The sequence below is a fragment of the Canis lupus genome, chromosome 8 (genome assembly GCF_011100685.1).
Source record: "Canis lupus familiaris isolate Mischka breed German Shepherd chromosome 8, alternate assembly UU_Cfam_GSD_1.0, whole genome shotgun sequence".
NCBI classification, from domain to species: domain Eukaryota; kingdom Metazoa; phylum Chordata; class Mammalia; order Carnivora; family Canidae; genus Canis; species Canis lupus.
Window position 1 is genome coordinate 23,268,516 of NC_049229.1, and position 19,916 is coordinate 23,288,431.

At 35.7% G+C, this 19,916-nt stretch overlaps 2 long non-coding RNA genes across 3 annotated transcripts in view; one reads left to right on the top strand and one right to left on the bottom strand.

Moving 5' to 3' along the window:
• The window catches only part of LOC111097018, a 40,772-nt gene that overhangs the window by 16,892 nt on the left and 3,964 nt on the right, over nt 1–19,916 (top strand). For both annotated transcript variants that reach the window (XR_005363216.1, XR_005363215.1), the window contains one exon: nt 1,116–1,222. This is a non-coding gene — a long non-coding RNA (uncharacterized LOC111097018). The remainder of the gene's footprint in view (nt 1–1,115; nt 1,223–19,916) is intronic.
• Nucleotides 9,293–19,916, bottom strand: part of LOC111097020 — a 41,697-nt gene continuing 31,073 nt past the window's right edge. Inside the window, exon 4 of the long non-coding RNA XR_005363218.1 lies at nt 9,293–9,432. This is a non-coding gene — a long non-coding RNA (uncharacterized LOC111097020). The remainder of the gene's footprint in view (nt 9,433–19,916) is intronic.

A 19,916-nucleotide genomic window follows, 5' to 3' on the forward strand; every position in this document is an offset into this window, starting at 1 on the left:
AAGTTTCTAATTAATTCATGGTTTCATTTTAAAAACTAATCACAACAATGTTTTGAATATTCTAAATAGTCAAGTGAAATGCAAAGATATGCTTAAAGCATTTGTGAAGCTCAAGTGGTTTTGAGCACCAGTAATTCTCTCCAAGGCATTTTTGAAAAGCAACATGAAGTTAAACTTTTTCTTGCTTTGGGATTGTCCAATGTAGTTATTAATATTTGTGAGAGTTCTGATGGGCTATTTGTCTATATATTGATTTGGTGGTTCTAATATATCAGGAAATACATTTTTTATTACATCATGTTGTTTTTTCATAAAAAACAGGGTTATTGTGATGAAAAAAGTGTCTTAGTAGTAGAATGAAGTAAAGATACAACAACAGCCAGACTTACTCTCAGTCTTTATATGTAGTGAGTACCTACAACATTCTTAAAGCCACCTCGTTGATAGGTTAGGCTTGATATACGCACATGGTTTCTGAACCAGCATAGAATGATGGAGTACATAATTTCAGGTGAGCTATAACCTTAGCCAGTCAGGGTTCAGAGAGATTAAAAGTTGTTTTTTGTGAATGAGCATGGTTGGTTGATTTGACCAAAAGTAATTCTTTAGGATATTTAACTGTTCTGCCTCCGACAAGGTAGATGTGTCACAAAACAAAACAAAACAAAACAAAACAAAACAACAGAAAAACTGAGGAAAAATTATTTTAGTATAGTATCATTTTTTAAGGCAATTGATACTGACTAGTTCAACTAAGGTTGTCAACTAAAAGTTATAATTCAATTCAAAAGTTCTGATCAGTTCTTTACATAGAAGGCAAGTATGTTTGATTAGTATTTTTAGATGTCTCTCAAAGGTTCCCTGGCTTCTCGTTTGCCAGATTTTGACATTTAATATATTATTTTAATGTAACTGAAATTGCTGGTTTGTGTGGAATTGGCTACCACCTAAAATGACTGTATTTGGAGATAGGGCCATTAGGTAGATAATTAAAGTTAAATGAGGTCAAAGGGTGGGACCCTAAAATCATAAAAGAAAAGAAAGAGACACCAGAAATCATTCTCCCTCTCTGCACCCCCCCCCCCCCCCCCCCGCTTCTCTCTGCATGAACACAGAGGCCATGTGAGGATATGAGAAGGTCACCATCTACAAACAGAAGAGATATCTCACCAGAAGCCAATCCTGAAGGCACTTAGATCTTGGACTTCTAGCCTCCAAAACTGTGAGAAGATAAATTTCTCTTATTTAAACCACCCAGTCTTTGGTATTCTCTTATGGCAGCCCCAACAGTACTCAAGTGGGAGGATTGATTGGATTACGTTAAATATTTTGTGATCATACATTTTGATGTCCTTGTGTAGGGAACTTGGAGATTAGATTGTAAATGCATTGGAGACCCAGGCCATGTTCCTTTGATGTGGTTTTTTGGGCTTGCTTTATTATGGATACTATGTAATACTCAGGAAAAATAATGCAAAGATCAATAGAGCCATCTCTTGTTTTTCTAAACTTCAGTTTTATATGAATTATTATGCTTTATATGTATTGATTCATGTATTTTATGGCCATTACAGTGGAATGTTCACCATTTTATATCACATTCTTTTAAGCTAGTGTTTCAGGGCAGTGTAACCCAACACAAATCTCTATATAGGCCTGGCTCATAGTTCAGATTTTTGTGCCTTTTTAATCTTTGAAGAAAGTTCATAATGAGTAAAGATATTTTAATGTATATAATTCTGTGGGGAAGGTAAGAGAGGAATACTGATTTATTCATATAAAATCTATCCATTTAACTATTTTTATTAAGAGAAATAACTTCATACATTCTATTTTCTAGCACTTTTTTGGTTAAGAGCTAAACAATTGTTAGTAATCACATCTTCATAAATTAAGAACACTACTTTCATCTCCTCTGCTCCATTTCATTGGAATATGTATTTTTTTTATTCTTCCTACATAAGTCAGCTAAGATGGAATAGTTTTTAATTTGAATATAATGCTCTCAAAATGAAAAAAGATGTTTTGGGTATACATACCATTACAGAAAATACTGCCATTTTCCAACTTTGCAAAAAATGAAAACATTTATTTCCATCTTTGACTTTGAAAATAAATACTACTATTTTATAGCATTACATCTTTTATTTGTAGCAGTGTGGTATTATGGAAAAATATGGACAGACTAGGGCTTGCATCCTGGCTCTGTCTGGTGATTTTATTACAGTCATTTTGCTTTTTGGCTCTGGTTTTATCAGCAAAATATGGATAATAATTTATGCATTGGAGTTGTAAAGACTGAGCAAAAAATTTATATGTGTTATACTTAGCATAGTGACAGACACATAGATAATGAAAATTATTTCTCTAAAGAATGAAATTTTGAAGAGCTTCTATTAATTCACTGCATTCAAGATTGCTAGAAGCTGGGCCTGAGGTTAGTGTTAATGTTTTTCCAGAATGTCCTATGCTTTCAAGTGGTGCTGGGATCATTATATAGGCATGGGCCAATCTTTTATTTTGTGCTTGCTTTATAGGGTCTATGAAAGGATTAACTGAGGTAATGCATATTTGTAGAGCACTTTTCATAGCCTGAGAAGCAGTAAGGGGCCACTGCAGTGAATGGTAGCTGATGACATTGTGATCATTGACTACCCTTCAGGGATCAGTACTGCTCATTTCCCATTCTGATTACTTGGGTGGTAGTTTTGGCAATGGCATGGTGATTTGGGGACTGGCTGCATCTAATAATCCTGGGTTTTATTTTCAGGAGAATCTACAATGAATTAAGCAGTGGTGATAGAGACAGGATGAAGGCTCCTCAGTATATTTTATCATTATTCCATCTAATTTTTGGCATAATTTAAAAGGTGAACAGAGACTAATATTTGAAGAGGGTTAAATGAAAAGTGCTGGTCTCTTACACAGGTGTGTCTCTCTCTCTTTTCACACTTGTTTGTAGCCAGGAAAATATTTCAGCCATATATAAAAGTGATAGAATATCCTTTACTGGACAGTGATTGCTTACTATGTGGTGACATGTGAAAAGTACATTGGAACTAGTCCAAGTGGTGACAGCAATTTATTCATATAGCATTAGAAATAGAAATAAATGACCTTATTGAGTTTTTTAGGACCCTGTGAGTGTTATTCAGATGCTTGAACATGTAGTTGTCTGATGTACTTCTAGATGTATATAAAGGGCAATGAATGTTTTTCTATTTTTTTAAGATTTATTATTATTTTTATTTGAGAGAGAGAGAGAGAGAGAGAGAGAATGAGTGAAGAGAGGGATGGAGGGAGATAGAGAGACAGAATCTCAAGCAGACTCCCCACTGAGCCTGAGCCTGACATGGGACTGAGTTTGTCAACTCTAAGATCATGGCTTGAACCAAAATCAAGAGTCCAACACTCAACAAACCGAGCCACCAAGGCACCTCAATGAACGTTTTTCTTAAACAACTATTATTTTTACTAAGGTTATTAGTGGAAATGAGTAAATTACACACATAGAACTCCAGTGTCAGGAAATATGACATGTGGTGTGAATGGATGAAGTAAAAGTACCAAATCATTATAATGATCATAATTGGTACTAGAAGACAATAAAAATTACCACAGGTCATAGACACTGAATATATATTCATTAAATGAATGATCACTAGGTGAATCAAAGCTTATATATCTTAAGGGTAACTCTTTAGGTGTGATATGCTTCTATTTCAGTAGTGTATTACTATGCGCGTATATTTTTGGTATTAGTTTATGATGTGACATAAATAATGGGAAAGGAATTTTTTTAATATTTAAAAAAAATCCAGAAAGAAAAAGAAACTGTTAAGTGGCCTAGACTTGTCTTTAATGCCATATCACACACTCCGCAGTTCTCTCCTGTCCTTTGACAGCCTTCATCCAGGATACTTGTGTCCACTCATTTCTAGTACTAGGCCTGTCTTCTTCAGGCAGTGCTTTTACTTTCCTCTTGTTCCACCTATCACCAGTTGAATATCTTGATTGTCAGGCTGTGCACTTAGCTCTCTGTTGAAAGGGTGGAAGGATCTGAGAACTTATTAGCATATGATTACACCTATATTGACTTACTGTATTACACTTTGGCTTGGCAATATCATTGGCATTCACTGAGTAACAATGAATAGTTGCTGAATTAATTTATAGACAGAGGTTACTTAGGTGAAAAAAGAGAGGCAGGGAAGAGGGAAGGTGTTTCTGCATATGAAATAGCATGGAGTAGATGTAAAGCAAGCCATGCATAAAATATTTTTCATGGAGTTATGAATGGGAATGGCTGTGTGAGCAGAGTGGAGGGTACACTACATGGAAAGAACTGAGCCTGCACATCAAGCCCAGATTACCAAGAGTTGGGCAACACATTTTATTTCCTGTTCCTCCCCTGATTCATTTCCAGAGTGTGTATTTGGACCTGGTTGACTCTTAAATGGCTATTTCACAGCTTTGCTTTTACAATGTGAGCAATGATAGAACTCCTGTTGTTTCCAACAACAAAGGTATAGGTGACAAAATTTGGTTAGGTTTCTAATACATTGGGAAAGAGGTACGAATTCTATATATCACAGGATAAATCAGAACAATGTTTCACCAAATTGAGATTAATTTCTAAGGGAACAGTATGATTTAATGTATCAGAGATATTTAAAATGTATGCTAAAATAAAATGTTTTTTAAAAACTGGATAAGAACAAGTATGTCACTTAATCAGAATCATAAGTTCATAATGAGTAATTAACAGTATTGATTTTTTTAAAAGATTTTATTTATTTTAGTATATGTGCTGCTGAAGTGAGCACAGATTTTATTTATTTATTTGAGAGAGGGAGTGAGTGAGTAGGGGAGGAGCAGAGGGAGAGGGACAAGCAGAGTGAGCTGAGCATGGAGCCCCACTTGCGGGGCTTGATCCCACAACCTTGGGATCATGCCCTGAGCAGAAATCAAGAGTCAGATGCTCAACCAGCTGAGCCACCCAGGTGCCCCTAATTGCACTGAGTTTTGAAAGCTATCAGGAATAGTTGGTATTAGAGAGCTAGGAATAACTATTTTAGGATATTTAGTAGTAGTCAAACTTTTATAAGGGAATTGTTCTAATTTTGATATTTAGATTTTAGTAAATTTCTAGAGAAGTAAGAGAGAATAAAAAGATGAAATATAGTAGTACACATTTTGAAAGAGATTGTAAGAGGTATATTAGTGTTTATGTTTTGCTTTGTTTTGTTTTAATTAGGATGGAGAAGATTTCTGTTTTCAGATACTTGAAAGGAAATTAAGAAAAGGATTGTGTTCAATTATTCTTCATCTCCACTGGGGATTGAAAGAGAAGCAAGGGGCTTAATTTGTAACAAGAGGGAAAATTCACTTAGGAAGAGATTTTTTTTTTTTTTTTGGCTTAAATTGTGATTAAACATTGTAACAATTGACCAAGAACTGTTAGGAGTTCCTACGCTTCTCTCTTTTTAGAGTGAATAGAGACAAATTTACAGGTTTATTCATGTGAATATACAATTCTCACTTCATGAATCTTTGATGATCCTATATGGACTTTAACATTTCTGCTGAAATAGAACATTTCTGTTAAAAACATTGGGGGGGGGGGTGTATATTTGTTGGAAGACTTTCTTCTCTTCCAAACATTTTATTTTTATTTTATCTTTTAAGATTAAACCCATCAGACATTGTCTGTTTTGATATCTAAACAATTTTATGAACATTCATGCTAAAAAGAAATGGGAGAGGCCAGGTAAAGGCCATTTAAACTTTCTTTTCTTTTTTTTTTCTTTTCTTTTCTTTCTTTCTTTCTTTTTTTTTTTTTTTTTTTTTTTTTTTTTGCCTTTGTTCTTTCTCTCTGATCCCAGGATAAATGTAAAATTCGCTTGAGAAGCTGCTGTGAGGTTGTATGGGCTGCTGCATTCTCAGGCAGCACAGCCCATACCTGCCAGTGCTTCTGAAGGGAGACAGGCTGGACTTGTGGCACTTTTCAGGCTTGTTTCTTAAACTCAATTCATTTGTAAACAGTTTCGGTGAGCTTTTCAAGTGAGTCCCGGGAGGTGGATCACCTCCCTACTGTTCTACATTAGAGTAAAATTTAACAGACTTTTAAAAGCATTTCACAATCTCAGAACAGAAACATAAAATAAATTCAAGTATTTGGATTTTTGCCAAGTCCCCAGAGAAAACTCAAAAAGACTCTCTTTTTCCAGTGGGTATATCTTGAAATTTCCTTTGAGGTTTTAGTTAAATGGAGGGATCTGTGGTTCTCATCTCTCCAAGTTCAGACGTAGGAAATGATTCCCTCTTAGGGTGCTTGCTTGACATCAATAGAGCCCAGGGTTGGGACCTGCTTAACAATTCATTGTGTGTGTGTGTGTGTGTGTGTGTGTGTGTATGTATGCGTGTGCTGACACAAGCGCAAGCGTTTTCTTTTACCTTTGTAGCAGGCAGAGAGAGAGAGAGTAGTAGCCTAAAAGGACAAAAAGAGAATAATTAAATATTTGGAAATTAAAAGGAAATTATAGAAATATTTAGGAACCATCATGATTTTGAAGACATGTTCTAGAAATCCAACGTTCTACTGGCTTTGCTGCTTACTTTCCACTTTGCAAATCCTTGGGCAAGTTACTTAGCCTCTCTAGTCTGTTACTTCATCCATAAACAAGGAATAATAAAAATAACTATCTCACAGAATCGTTATGAGAATTAAAGCAGACAATGAATGCAAAATGTTTATTACATGAGAAGCACTCAACGTTAGCTATGATTGCTAATATTAAGGATGAAAGGTCAAATATATTATGAATGACAAAAACCTGTAGCTGAATTAGCCATTTTCACAAAGTTTGTGACTTCTTAGCTTTCTGCAGAACAATCTGGGATAAGTACAATTTCCTAGTAGGCCAGATATTACTGTTTGCTGCTATGCCCTTTATCTGCTTCCAGAGGAATTTCCTTCTAGGCTTGCTGCTTTATAATGCACCTTATGCACCTGTTGGCAGTCTCTTAAGGATGCATAGTTTGGGTCCTGGGCTTTGGCTCAGCTTTGCCAGATCAAGTGAGACAGAATCTCCTGTCTCCATGAATATGCAACAGTCAGGGGGTTCCAGCTGCTTCCTTGCCATTTACTCTTGGCTTCATCCCTGTGAGGTAGATGGGTAATTAGCATGGATCTTCTAGCCACCTTAGAGAGAAAAGGAACTTACCAAGCAAATATAAATGTGGCAGGGAATTTGTCTGTCACTTCCTTCTTAGCAATCTAAGATGCATTGTGCAAATATTTTCCAGCTCCTAAAGTTCACCGGTGGTGAAATTCAAGTTCTCCCTCTTTTTTTTTTTTTAATTTATTTATGATAGTCAGAGAGAGAGAGAGAGAGGCAGAGACATAGGCAGAGGGAGAAGCAGGCTCCATGCATCGGGAGCCCGACATGGGATTCGATCCCGGATCTCCAGGATCACGCCCTGGGCCAAAGGCAGGCGCTAAACCGCTGTGCCACCCAGGGATCCCCAAGTTCTCCCTCTTTTAAATAATCATTTATCCTAAAGGAAGTTTTCTCATTAACAGTAACAAAACCACACAAATATGTCAGTTGTCTATGATGATATTTATCCTTTTGTATTTAAATAGTTGTAGTTGGAGAAAAAAAATAACTATTAAACCTTGGCTTTCTGTGTATTAAGCTGCATAAAGGCTTCTCTTTGATCTTTTGGGCAAGTTAACATAAGGTGCCAGGATTCAAATAGTTATATTATTAAATGTTTGCCCATCCCTTTCTCTCTCTGGCCCCCTCAATCTCTGAGAATTTGCAGAATATGAATTTTTAATTCACCTGAACTGATGCTCTTTCCAAAGCCCTTGTATATGTACAAGGCTTATGGAAGACATGAGAAGGAACAAGGACAAGTAAAGCGACATGCTTTTGATATTTGATATTTTGATATTTTGATATTTTTTTGATATTTTGATTTTTTTTTTGATATTTCTTAGAGTAAAACATCAGTGACCCATATTGTCTTTTTTGGTGGAGAGATCTAGACTTGTGAATTGACTTCTGGTCAAATGAGAACATTCCTGGTTTCGATATGTGTTGATTCTGCTTCGAAACCCAGGTAATAGTTTATCAGACCAGTCAATTATTTTTATAAGTGCCTGAGTGCTTGCTTCATGGCTATTTTTAAATCTTGTTTAAGCTTCTCGATTCTTCTATACTGGAGTTCCTCTTTTAGATTCAGATCACATAGCATGATATGATTATTAGTTTCATTAATGTATGTTTTGAAAATTTATCTCATTAAATAATTAAAATGTATTCCAAAGACCAATATAAATTGGCTTTAGGATTGTCTGAAGTTTTTTTTTTTCTTTGAGGACAATCAACTATAGCCATAAAACGAAGGGAAAAAATACCACATTCAGCAAATATGTATAAATTTAAAAAAAATTTTAAACTTCATGTTATTTTTGTCAGCTAAGACAAACAAAACATCATTTAGAACCTAAAAGAAGGTATAAGCTGATCTCTTCCTCCCTAATGCTGCTTTAAAATTCTGTTGTTCTGTTCCATTCAAAGATACCTCTTTAGGGATCTGTATTGCATCCCTCATCACCTTTATGCCCTCATTGGACAGTTTATGTTCCTGTTTAAGCTGCTGTTTCTACGGACTGAATTCAACTTGAAGATGATTTTATCTACAACTGAATTTCATGGAAACACTGCACAGGAAATTGCCTGTCTACGAGGCCACAAATAACTATATTTTAATTTGAGGAGGCACATCAAGTGTTTTGGTCCCCCCCCCGCCCCAGTATCCTTTGAGTGTCTCCCTACACTAGAAAGTGAAGTCTGACCTAGTAGGGTGCACACTCCATGCTTCACTTCCCTGCAGTGCCGTAAATAAGGAACTTGTAATTGTCATGCTCTCTATCTCATCTTCAGCCTCTGGAAAAACATATGGAGTGATTTTGTTTTGTATATAATAAGCAGATATTTAATTTTCACTGTTTTCTATATCCAAATCTCAGATAATCCTCAGCTAGAAAAATAATAGATTTATATAAAGTGCAATACCTCAATGAGAAGATAAGAATAATAGGAAAATGATTATTTAAACTCATTAAAGTATTTGAAAAGAGAGGAAGAGAGTGAAAAGGAATAAAATGTTCAAACAATTAAGTGTAAAAAAATAAAATACATTACTTTTGAGTTTTATATGGTATAAAAACTAAAAAATCTCATTAGCAAATGGAAACAATCAACTTAAAATAGGCCTTTATTATTCCACACATGAGAAAAAGAGAAGGAAAATGTTCTTACTTATTTTGAATTTCTACCAGTGATTTCAAGTTATGGATTTACTTGGTCCAGTGAGGTTAAGTGTTACTTGAATTTCCCCCCTGAGCTCTGTGTTTTCCTGGAAACAAAGAAAGAAAAACAAAACCCCAACATCTTGAGTGACTTTGTTAGCTATGAAATGAGTAGATATTTAATTTTCACTGTTTTTTATCCCTAAACATATAATATGGATCTCAAATAATACTCAGCTAGAAAAAATATAGATTTATATAAAGGATAATACCAAGGAATTATACAAAGAGGAATAATAAGATGATGGTTAAGTTCATTAAAGTATGAGGAGAAGAGAGAACTTAAACTTATTTTTATATGAAATAGAGAATAAAAGGGAAATAAAGTTCTCTAGATGCTCTTGTGAACACTATATTCATTCATGCTTACAACTGCATGGAAATTTTTAATTATGTAAAGCATGAAACTTTGAACCTAGTCATTTGTCATACTTCCAAATTCCCACAAGATGGCAGACTTTCAGAGCATTTAGAATATGTGCTTGGCTAAGTAGCTAGAATTATTTTAAATCTTGTAACTAGGTTAAGCACAAATCCTGTTTTCTGATCAGTGATGCAAGTAATACACAGAGCAGGGTCCAATTCTTCCTCTTGTAATTTACAGATTCTACTAAATTGAACTAATCAAACAATGGATTGTGAGTTTATAGTACTCCTCAGGTTGAGAACCACGTTGTTATTTTTTAACTCTAATTTGAGGTCATTGATAATCACCCAGGAATGTGCAGCCTCATCTACATTTAATTTATTTTATTCATGAAGGTCAGAGATGAGCAGGGATGCAGGCCTTAACAGATGGAACTCCACGTCTTGGTATTTTAGAGGTTCTGGCCACATGGCAGTGTGGTTCTGCAAGCAGCAAGGAGCAGTCAGTCCTGTCCATCACCAAGCTTGTGCCTATGAATATTTAAATGATTATGTTTAACATGCACTGGGTGATACAGGCTTGTTGGTGGAATCCTTTCTTCAAACTCCTTTCTCTGTGTGTGTCTCTTCCTTTCTCTATCTCTCATTCTGTCTTGTCTCTCTTTTGCTAGTGGTGATTGTAACTGTTAGTGACTCATCAAAGACAAGTCCCTAAAGCAGCCACAAATACTTCCATAGCCTAAGACAAGAAAGAGGTTTCTGGAACCAACTTAGAGTAAACTAACAGTAACAACATAAGACATAGGTGTTTGAAATTAGCACCAAGCTTCAAATTTTGCTTGAGCTTATATTTGTCTTTTTTTTTTTTTCTTTACAGATGGGGATTTTATATCCTTCAATGTCTTTCATTTCTCTAGCTAGGGATAGAGTTATCCAGGGATAAGTGACTTTTCTTTTTTGGGATTACCTTTCTAAACTAGACTGTTAGACAACTAAATTAGTTAGATAGCTAGATAGTTCCTTCATTTGATAAGTAGGGTGTATGTACTTTTGAAAATAATTCTATTTAAGTGATAGTCTTGGTGCCAACATTATAATTCTGTTGGAATGCACTTGGTACTTACCCAGTGCTAATGGGTAGTGCCAAAGCTCATGTGAAGAAATTACTAGTGGCAAACATCTCTAAACTGAAGATGAAAATTTGTTATCTCTCAATATCAGAACTGTTAATGGTGAGATATGGGTTTTATGCTGTTATATAAGGGCATCTGAACTTGAGAAGTGATTATATTAGTTGGTTAGGTGGAGGCTTGTGTAATAGGCTGATAAATACTTGAGGTAAAATTTATTTGTGTGAGCGGAATTTCATTTGTTGTATGAACTGCACCCAAAATGCTTATGGCACTGTGTGGACAAAATTTCTTAAGATTTTGCAAACTAAATTGTTTTGTTTTGCCTCCCTGTGACTGTGTGCATAGTGCATAGCCACTACAAAAAGGCACCTCAGTATCCAGAGCAAATAACAACTTTGAAATCTGCCTAATTGTATACTCATAATCTCATAATGTCAGAGATCAACTTGAGGGGATCCCAGGTTCCACTGAATTCTACTTCCCAACCTCTGATGTGCAGGCTGAATGGTACCCTTCCTGTTCCATCTCAACATTCACTTGAAGAAAATTCAAGGTGATTTTGTTTGTAAGACAGAGCTCACAGTAAGAAATGTATAAATTCTGGGAAGAAAATTCAGAGCTCTGGAAGTAGATTTCTACAGTCCCTCCCCCCTGCCCCATTTTGAATTTTGAAACAGCAACTAGCAACATAAAGAATTAACTACATTTAAAAATATTTCAGGGCAGCCCGGGTGGCTTAGCGGTTTAGTGCTGCCTTCAGCCCAGGGTGTGATCCTGGAGACCTGGGATCAAGTCCCACGTCGGGCTCCCTGCATGGAGCCTGCTTCTCCCTCAACCTGTGTCTCTGCCTCTCTCTGTGTGTGTCTCTCATGAATAAATAAATGAATCTTTAAAAAAAATATTTCAGAGAAAAAGTACTTCAGATATGATCTTTATATTTTACTCTAATGGTTAAATATACAGATAAAAACATTCAAGCTCTAATAACAAGAAGCCTAACTGTTTTTAGCTGACCATGGATTAGGCTAAAAACAACAAAACCTAAAACATCTCCCACTCCAAATTCATTCAGGTGCAGAGAACTGAATCTACTCTAACTAGTTTAAAATATGAAGGGATTTATTGCCAAGTATTAAATAGCTTATAAAATCATTCGGAGGAACTGACTTTTAAAGTCACACCACAGGGGATCCCTGGGTGGCTCAGTGGTTTAGAGCCTGCCTTTAGCCCAGGGTGTGGTCCTGGAGTCTCAGGATGGAGTCCTGCATTGGGCTCCCTGCATAGAGCCTGCTTCTACCTCTGCCTGTGTCTCTGCCCCTCTCCCTCTCTCTCTGTGTCTCTCATGAATAAATAAATAAAATCTTCTAAAAATAAATAAATAAATAAATAAATAAATAAAGTCACACCACAGAAATGAACTGCAAAATTGCTGCTTCTTCTGTTTCCATCAAGAGGTTTTCTGTTGAACAGAGAATTGCTGCAACAGCTACTGACTTCAGAACAATGTCACTACTGCTATAATGCACACCAGCAAATGGAAGTATGGAGCTTTGCCTTTCTAAAACTTACCTCAGATCAGAAGTCAGGTCTTTCATAAGGGCATCTAATGCAAAAAATGATATTATATCTGGAACATTGTTGCAAGGGAGTTCATATTTTTCCACAGTGCAAATTATGGTAAGAAAGATAATTGAATTTTTAGGATTGCTTTTATATTTCTTAGGAAGAACAGCTAATTGAACACTTGAGATGCTGAATTACCTTCTGTCTCAAATATTTACTCAAAATGTTTTTTAGGAATTTTCTCTTTTTTTTTGTTTCAAGTTTTTATTTAAATCACTTACATATAATACCCAATGCTCATCACAAGTTCCCCACTTAATACCCATCACCCATTTAGTCCATCTCTTAACCTACCTCCCCTGTTCTCAATCATTAAGAGTTCTCAATCATTAAGAGTCTCTTTATGGTTTGCTTCCCTCTATTTTTATTTCTCCTTTCCCATATGTTCATCTATTTTGTTTCTTAAATTCCACACATGCGTGAAATTGTATGGTATTTCTCTTTTCTCTGACTGACTTATTTCACTTAGCATAATATGCTCTAGCTCTATCTACAGCATTACAAATGGCAAGATTTCATTCTTTTTGATGGCTGACTAATATTCATATATGTATACCACCTCTTCTTGATGTGGCATTCATCTCTTGATGTGGTATTCATTCACCTATTCATCTCTTGATGGACATTTGGTCTCTTTCCATAATTTGGCTATTGTTGATAATGCTGCTATAAACATCAGGGTGCATGTGTCCCTTCAAATCAGTAGTTTTGTATCATTTGGGTAAATACCTAGTAGTGTAAATTGCTAGGTTATAGGATAGCTCGATTTTTACCTTTTTGAGGAATTTCCATACTGTTTTCCAGAGTGGCTGCACCAGTTTGCATTCCTACCAATAGTGTAAGAGGCTTCCCTTTTCTCTGCATCCTAGCCAACATTTGTTGTTTCTTTTGTTGTTAACTTTAGCCATTCTACCAGGTGTGAGGTGGTATCTCATTGTAGTTTTTGATTTGTTTTTCCCTGATGATGAGTGATATTGAGCATCTTTTCATTTGTCTGTTAGCTATCTGGATGTCTTCTTTGGAAAAATATCTATTCTTGTCTTAGGCCCATTTCTTAACTGGATTATTTGTTTTTTGGGTGTTGAGTTTGATAAGTTCTTGATAGATTTTAGATACTTTAGGAATTTTCTTATTCCTGCCTTTTTTTAAGGTTTGCTCTTATATAAAATGTGACAGACTGCATGAAGTTCTGGTCCTAATATGTTATAAAAGGAAAGCAAAGCTTATGAAGGAAAATATACTGAAAAGAAGATAATAGAGCAGCTTTTGATAAGGAAGTATTGAAAAATCTAGGACTCCTCAGTCTTGGGAGGGTAAATAGAATTTGTCAACTGTAAACTTGAAGGAATGGATAAGAAGAAAAGACAAAATTAGGATTTAGTTTGAATCTTGAATAGGTGATTTTAAGGTAAGTACAAGGAGGTGCTACTCACCCAACATATGTCATTTCATTCTTACTGTATATACAGAACTGGCTAGACCCCGGGAAGGATTTTTACCAGTAAAATTTTTTTACTTTTTACTTTACTTTTTTACTTACTTTAATTTTTACCAAATTCACCAGAAAGTGAATTTGAGTTCCCTGGGGAACATGGAAATTGTATGTGCTCAAGTATTTTTTCAACATTAATACTTTAATGAAAATAAAAAATAAAAAAACATTCAAGACTCATTATATTAATTCATGAAAAGCAGATTATCAAAGGAAGTCAGGAGATCAATATCTCTAAACTTTTGGGCTAGGTCATGGGAAGGAAGTGTGGCACAATGGAAGGGCTTTGGGTCTAAGCCAAATTTTATTTTATTTTTTTATTTTTATTTTTTTAAGCCAAATTTTAATCCAACTTTGCCATTTGCTAGTTATGTGATCTTTAGCAAATATCTTAACCTCTAGTAGCTTCAACTTCTTTCTCTGTAAATTGGAGATAATATATCTAGCATTTAAAGCTAGATTAGAGATAGAAAAAGTAGAATGGCTAGCTACATGCTCTGGTACATACCAGATGAAAGAAAATGATTTTTTTTTTTCAATATATATTTATTTGAGAGAGAAAATGCAAGCTGGGGGAGGGTCAGAGGGAGAGAATCTCAAGCAGACTCTCCAATGAGTGCAGAACTTGACATGGGGCTCAATCTCTCAACCCTGAGATCATGACCTGAGCTGAAAACAAGAGTCAGGTGCTCAACTGACTGAGCCACACAGCCATCCCAGAAAGTGACTTTTAATTAATTAATTAATTTTTTACTACTGCTTTGTTAGAGGCAGAATGCCAGTGAGGTAGACACTTGATACAAACTTGTGTGCCAGTGTTCATCACTCATGCATGTGTGTAATCCCTTATGATATTCCTCATACTATTGTGTATAAATTCTTGCATGTCAGTGCATGTCTTATGCTTAGCTGATGGCAGGCAGTCACCTTCTGATGGATCTTTTTTGTCTCTTCCACTCCTACTCCTGTCCTTATTCTAACCCACTTACTAGTCACATACTAATTTTGATCTTTTATAGCCCCTGCCAGATATCTGCAATGGCTTCATATCATGCTTATAATTGTTTTTGTATGTATGTATGTATGTATGTATGTATGTATGTATGTATTTAAAAAGATTTACTTTATTTATTCATGAGAGACACACAGAGAGAGGCAGAGACATAGGTAGAGGGAGAAGCAGATTCCTCTCAGGGAGCCTGATGTGGGACTTGATCTTAGGACCCCAGGATCATGCCCTGAGCTAGAGGCAGACACTCAACCATTGAGCCACCCAGGTGTCCCTATAATTGTTTTTAAAATGCACAGTTCCATTTCACCAAAACTTTAAGTCTTACTTTGTGGAGGTTGGTGAGGATGGAAGACGGTTGGGACCAAATTAAGATGGTTGAGGGAAGTTCCAGAGGAAAGTCAGTAAATAAGTAACAAGCCAAATAGATAATCTGTAGGTGGATTAGTAGGTATTTAGATGATTGATAAATAGATGATAGGGTAAATGAATTAGAATAGGAGTGTGATGAAGCTGAGAGTGTGTGGTATAAAATTGGGAGACCCAGGTTCTGGGTCTTGTAATCTGACATGTCTCAAGTCTCTCTCTGGTCAGATATGCACTGTTTAGCTCATGTGATTTAATTTCATATGCTTCTAAATGAAGAAGCGCTTCTTCTCTCCCTCCCTCCCTCCCTCCACCCCTCTCTCCTTCCCTCTCTTCCTTCCCTTCACTTCCTTCTGTTGTAATTTTTGCATTATCACCATATTTCCTTCATACTTTCCCAAATAAATCATATTTTTTTTCTGGGTAGGAAAATAGCACATTCTTCTTGCAAATATAAGTACTAAGAATAAAAAGTCCATGTTCTCACTTACTCATTTATGTTTATGATTTTTTTGTTGTTATTATAAACAACTTTCAAACATTAGACATTTGGACATGTGAATGATCATTTCCTTTACATAAAATCCTAGCAATGAAATTCTTGAGGAAGAGTGCACATATCTTTAAGGGTTTTAACATGAATTTCCCACTTTTGCCTCCCTTTCCCCTTCCCTTAGGGCAGATACAGGGTATAAAAATGTTGGTTTTCCCACACCCTCACCAACACTGGATATTATTGATCTTTGAAATGTTTTCCAATCTATTTGGTACAAAAAGGACATCTAATGGATGTTTTAGTTTGCTGTTCATTGGATAATAGTGATCTAAAATTATTTGTCTGTGATTATCGGTTATATGTACCAGGCAATATTATACTGAAGCTTATCATCACATTCTTTCTTCAAGAAATGCCATTATCCACTCCTCTATAGCTAAAAGTAGTGAGTATATGCTAAGGAAGTTTCTGTGTGTTATTGTCCATGCAGTTCTTAAGAAGAAAAAAAAAAGCAAAACTATGTTATTTGATAGTGGCCTAATACATGATATCCAAAATGAGGATTCAGAATCTGTGCCTTATAACCTTGTGCAAAATTAGTTTATTTTGGATTTTCTGTTGTATTCCATCTTGCCAGTAGAGGTATTACACAGAAATACATGTGGCATGTGCTGTTTTTATTAATCTGATCATTTTCACATTTTCACTTTGCCATAGCTGTTTCCCAGCATGAGTTATATTTGGACCAATTTCACTTTTCCATGTTTGCTAAAGTGGGGCCTAGTCTACTGTCATGTGAGCATCTTTATGAGGGAATTCTCCACTGATTATGTTAGAGAATAACTAAGCATTGCCCAAATAACAGTAATGTTCACCTTAAAATTGTCTTTCAAACAATCCCTCATAGTGCTTCAGCAGCATTAACTAGCAAGCATCTTTATTATCCTTCTTTATAGAACTGGACTTCTAATGTTTGAAATGAAGAAGCAAAGGCAAGTGAAACATTCTCCATATTAATGTTGAAGTGAATAAGAAAAGAATGCAGAGCCTTTATCAATGTTTCTTTTTTAATTTCAGATTTCTGATATTCATTTAAAGCCTTTTTTTAAACTGATGAGTTCTGCATGCATAGTCTGCTAATGTGTGCCTTATACACTAAGTACTTCTTCCCCAGTGGGGAGAACAAGATCATTTGGAAGAGATTCAATTCCAAACCTCCTCTTATCAGGTTTGCTTTATTAGCTTTGGTGTCTGGATATACACAGTACACCTTATTCCTGCTGCAAGTGGAATTGTTTGCTGGGAGAGGAAAACATTCTTTGCCCTTGAGAAACCTTCAAAGTGAGTGAAAATTGCTGTGATGCAAACTCTGGAAAGCAATTTGTAAACCTTTGGGCCATCGGCATTGCTATTTCACATCTTAGTGTCTGTACTCCCTATTTCATCGCATTTTTATATGTCTTGTTATGTCAGAAGAATTATTTTGTTTGCTATAGTAGGCTCAGGGATATAATCTGGGGAGAAGATCAAAGTGCCAAGGCAATATAATCCAGCAAGTGAGGACACTGTTGGAATTTAAGGAAAAATCCATAGAAATGATATTTCATTGTTAAGCTTATGTCCTTTTCCCCTCCCTTTTCCTTCAGTCACTTTTCTAGTAATCTACTAACCAATATCTTTTTTCAGTTCTACACTTCAAGACACTACTAGTGGGATCACACTATTATTCTGCTAAGGATTACCTGTCCCTTTTTCAAAAGCATATGTAGTTTAAGGACAACATTCTGTGTCTGTTAAATACTGTTGATTAAATGTTTAATGAATTGAACTGAGTGAAAAAAAAATCCCCAAAGATTCCTGGCCACAGACTATTTAGCCTTGGAGTTCTCCATCAGTTCCCTAATATAAATGCTCTGTCCAGATAATTCAGCTTAGGGTAAAGTCTTTTTTATTTTTGCTGGTGGGAGAGGGGAGGTAAATGGTCAATGCATTGATTAAAGAATACAAATATTCTGCCTTACAAAGTTTCGAAGATACGAAGCAAAGTAACATACTTTGAGCGAGAAAATATTCAAAATAGGAAGTCAGAATTGTCTTTCGGAATATAAGGAACAAGAGAAAAGAAGCTGGTTACTAAAATACACAAAAGACTTAAATTTTCCAAGTTCTCCACACCAGTATAGGGAAAAGGAGCATTAATCTTGCCAAATATTAGCCAGTGGGTAAAATTAAATTTGGGGAATGACTTGAATATTCCAGTAGGTCATGATTACACTTGATATCTGGTTATTCTCTCTTTGTCCATGGTCATCCCCTTGATCCACATCTCTGTCTCTGCTCAGCTCTGTGCCCCCACAAGAGTGTCCTCTGTGGATTGCTTCCTTTCCTGGGTCTCCTTGTCAGCTGATCCCAGTCACATTTCATTGACGAGAGACATTAGCAGGTGACTAGAGAGCGGAAGGAGGGAGGCTAGGATATTTCTTTCCTCTGACCCCCACTCTGATCATTTCTGGCAATTTCTATGTTTCCCCATCACCACAGCTTCCTCATGTGGCCCCTTCTCTAAAGTTCAGCTCTCTAGGGTTCAGGTAATGGGCTTTTTTTTTTTTTTTTTTTTGTAGTCTCTCCGGTGCTTATGGTGGTGATGACTTTCCAGTAATGCTGGCCTCTGAGTGCCTCTCTATCCCTTGTTTATTCTCTTATCTCTACCCACACTTCTCACATTTTAAAGGACTCCTTTCACCAGTCTCTTTATATGAATCACCTGCAGATAAATTCTGTGTCCTGCTGGGGACCCTGACTGATAGAGTATCAAACTTCCCAAGTCGTTTATTATTTAGTGTCTATATGAAGACAGAACAAGAATTTTTCAATGTTCTAATCATACCCTTGTTTATAGGAGCCTGTATCATGGAAATATATTTTAAATTCAACTAAGTGAGTATAAAAGAGGAAAAAGAAAAGAGGAATTGGGCAGATTGTAGATCTCCTTAAGCCATTTTGACTTAATGTGGTGTGTTTAGCAGTAAATGGGCTGGAAAACAAAATTGGAATGTTTTTGATCCCACTAAGTTCACAAATATTTAGTAGTGGACCTTTGGTTATTAATAATCATCAAACCAAGAGTATTATAAGAGATTAGAGTCACAGAAGTAAATACTTTTGAAATCATGATAGAAGAATGAGAGATGGACTATTAATACTGCTGTTGGAATTCATGCTTTTAATGACATGGGAAAAGGTTGTCACGTGACACTCATGATGGTACTGTAACTATTGCTAGCTTGTTCAGTTTTGTGAGTTTGGAACACTTTGTATGTAACAAGAAGTATAGTGTTTGAAATGGGCCTTTAACATAAAAGCTAAAAACCTCTGAAAAGCTGCTAAGTGCCTGGAAGCCAGCTCTGTTCAGTTATTTGTATGACATTTTGCCTGGAATGGTGTACCCTTAAGTACTGTTGGAGGAAAATAATTAAATATGGCCATAAAACTGAAAGAAACAGGTGACTGTAGGTTTTTATTCTACTATAAACTAATTTGTTGACTTTCTCTCTAAATTTCCATTTAATTTTGTATTGGAGCTGTAATTTTCTATTGGAACTACACAATTTAAAAAAGAAATTAATCACATGGTGTCTTTTCCTTAAAGGTATTATTGTGTAATCAGAAAGAATGTACGTATGAAAAAGCTAGAGAACATTTATAAGGTGACATGTGAGTACTGACCAAATGTATTATTCAGGACTCTTAGTTGCAAATGACAAAAGTCCTAATCTAGTTAGTTTGGGGAAAATGGATTTATTGGTTTACATAACTGAGAAGCATAGGGAGTAGAGCTACCTTTTGGCTAAATGGATGCCCTGAGGTCACTTATTCTCTCCTCATCCATCATCTCGTCTTTCTTCTATAATAGCTTTAATCTCAGGCAATGTCTTCCTGATTAGTGGTAGAGTTGGCTATTGGAGGGAAGTTTTAAATTCATATTATCTTTATAGCAAACAGTTTCAATCAAAAGCACATGCCTTGAAGACATACAAATGGCCAAG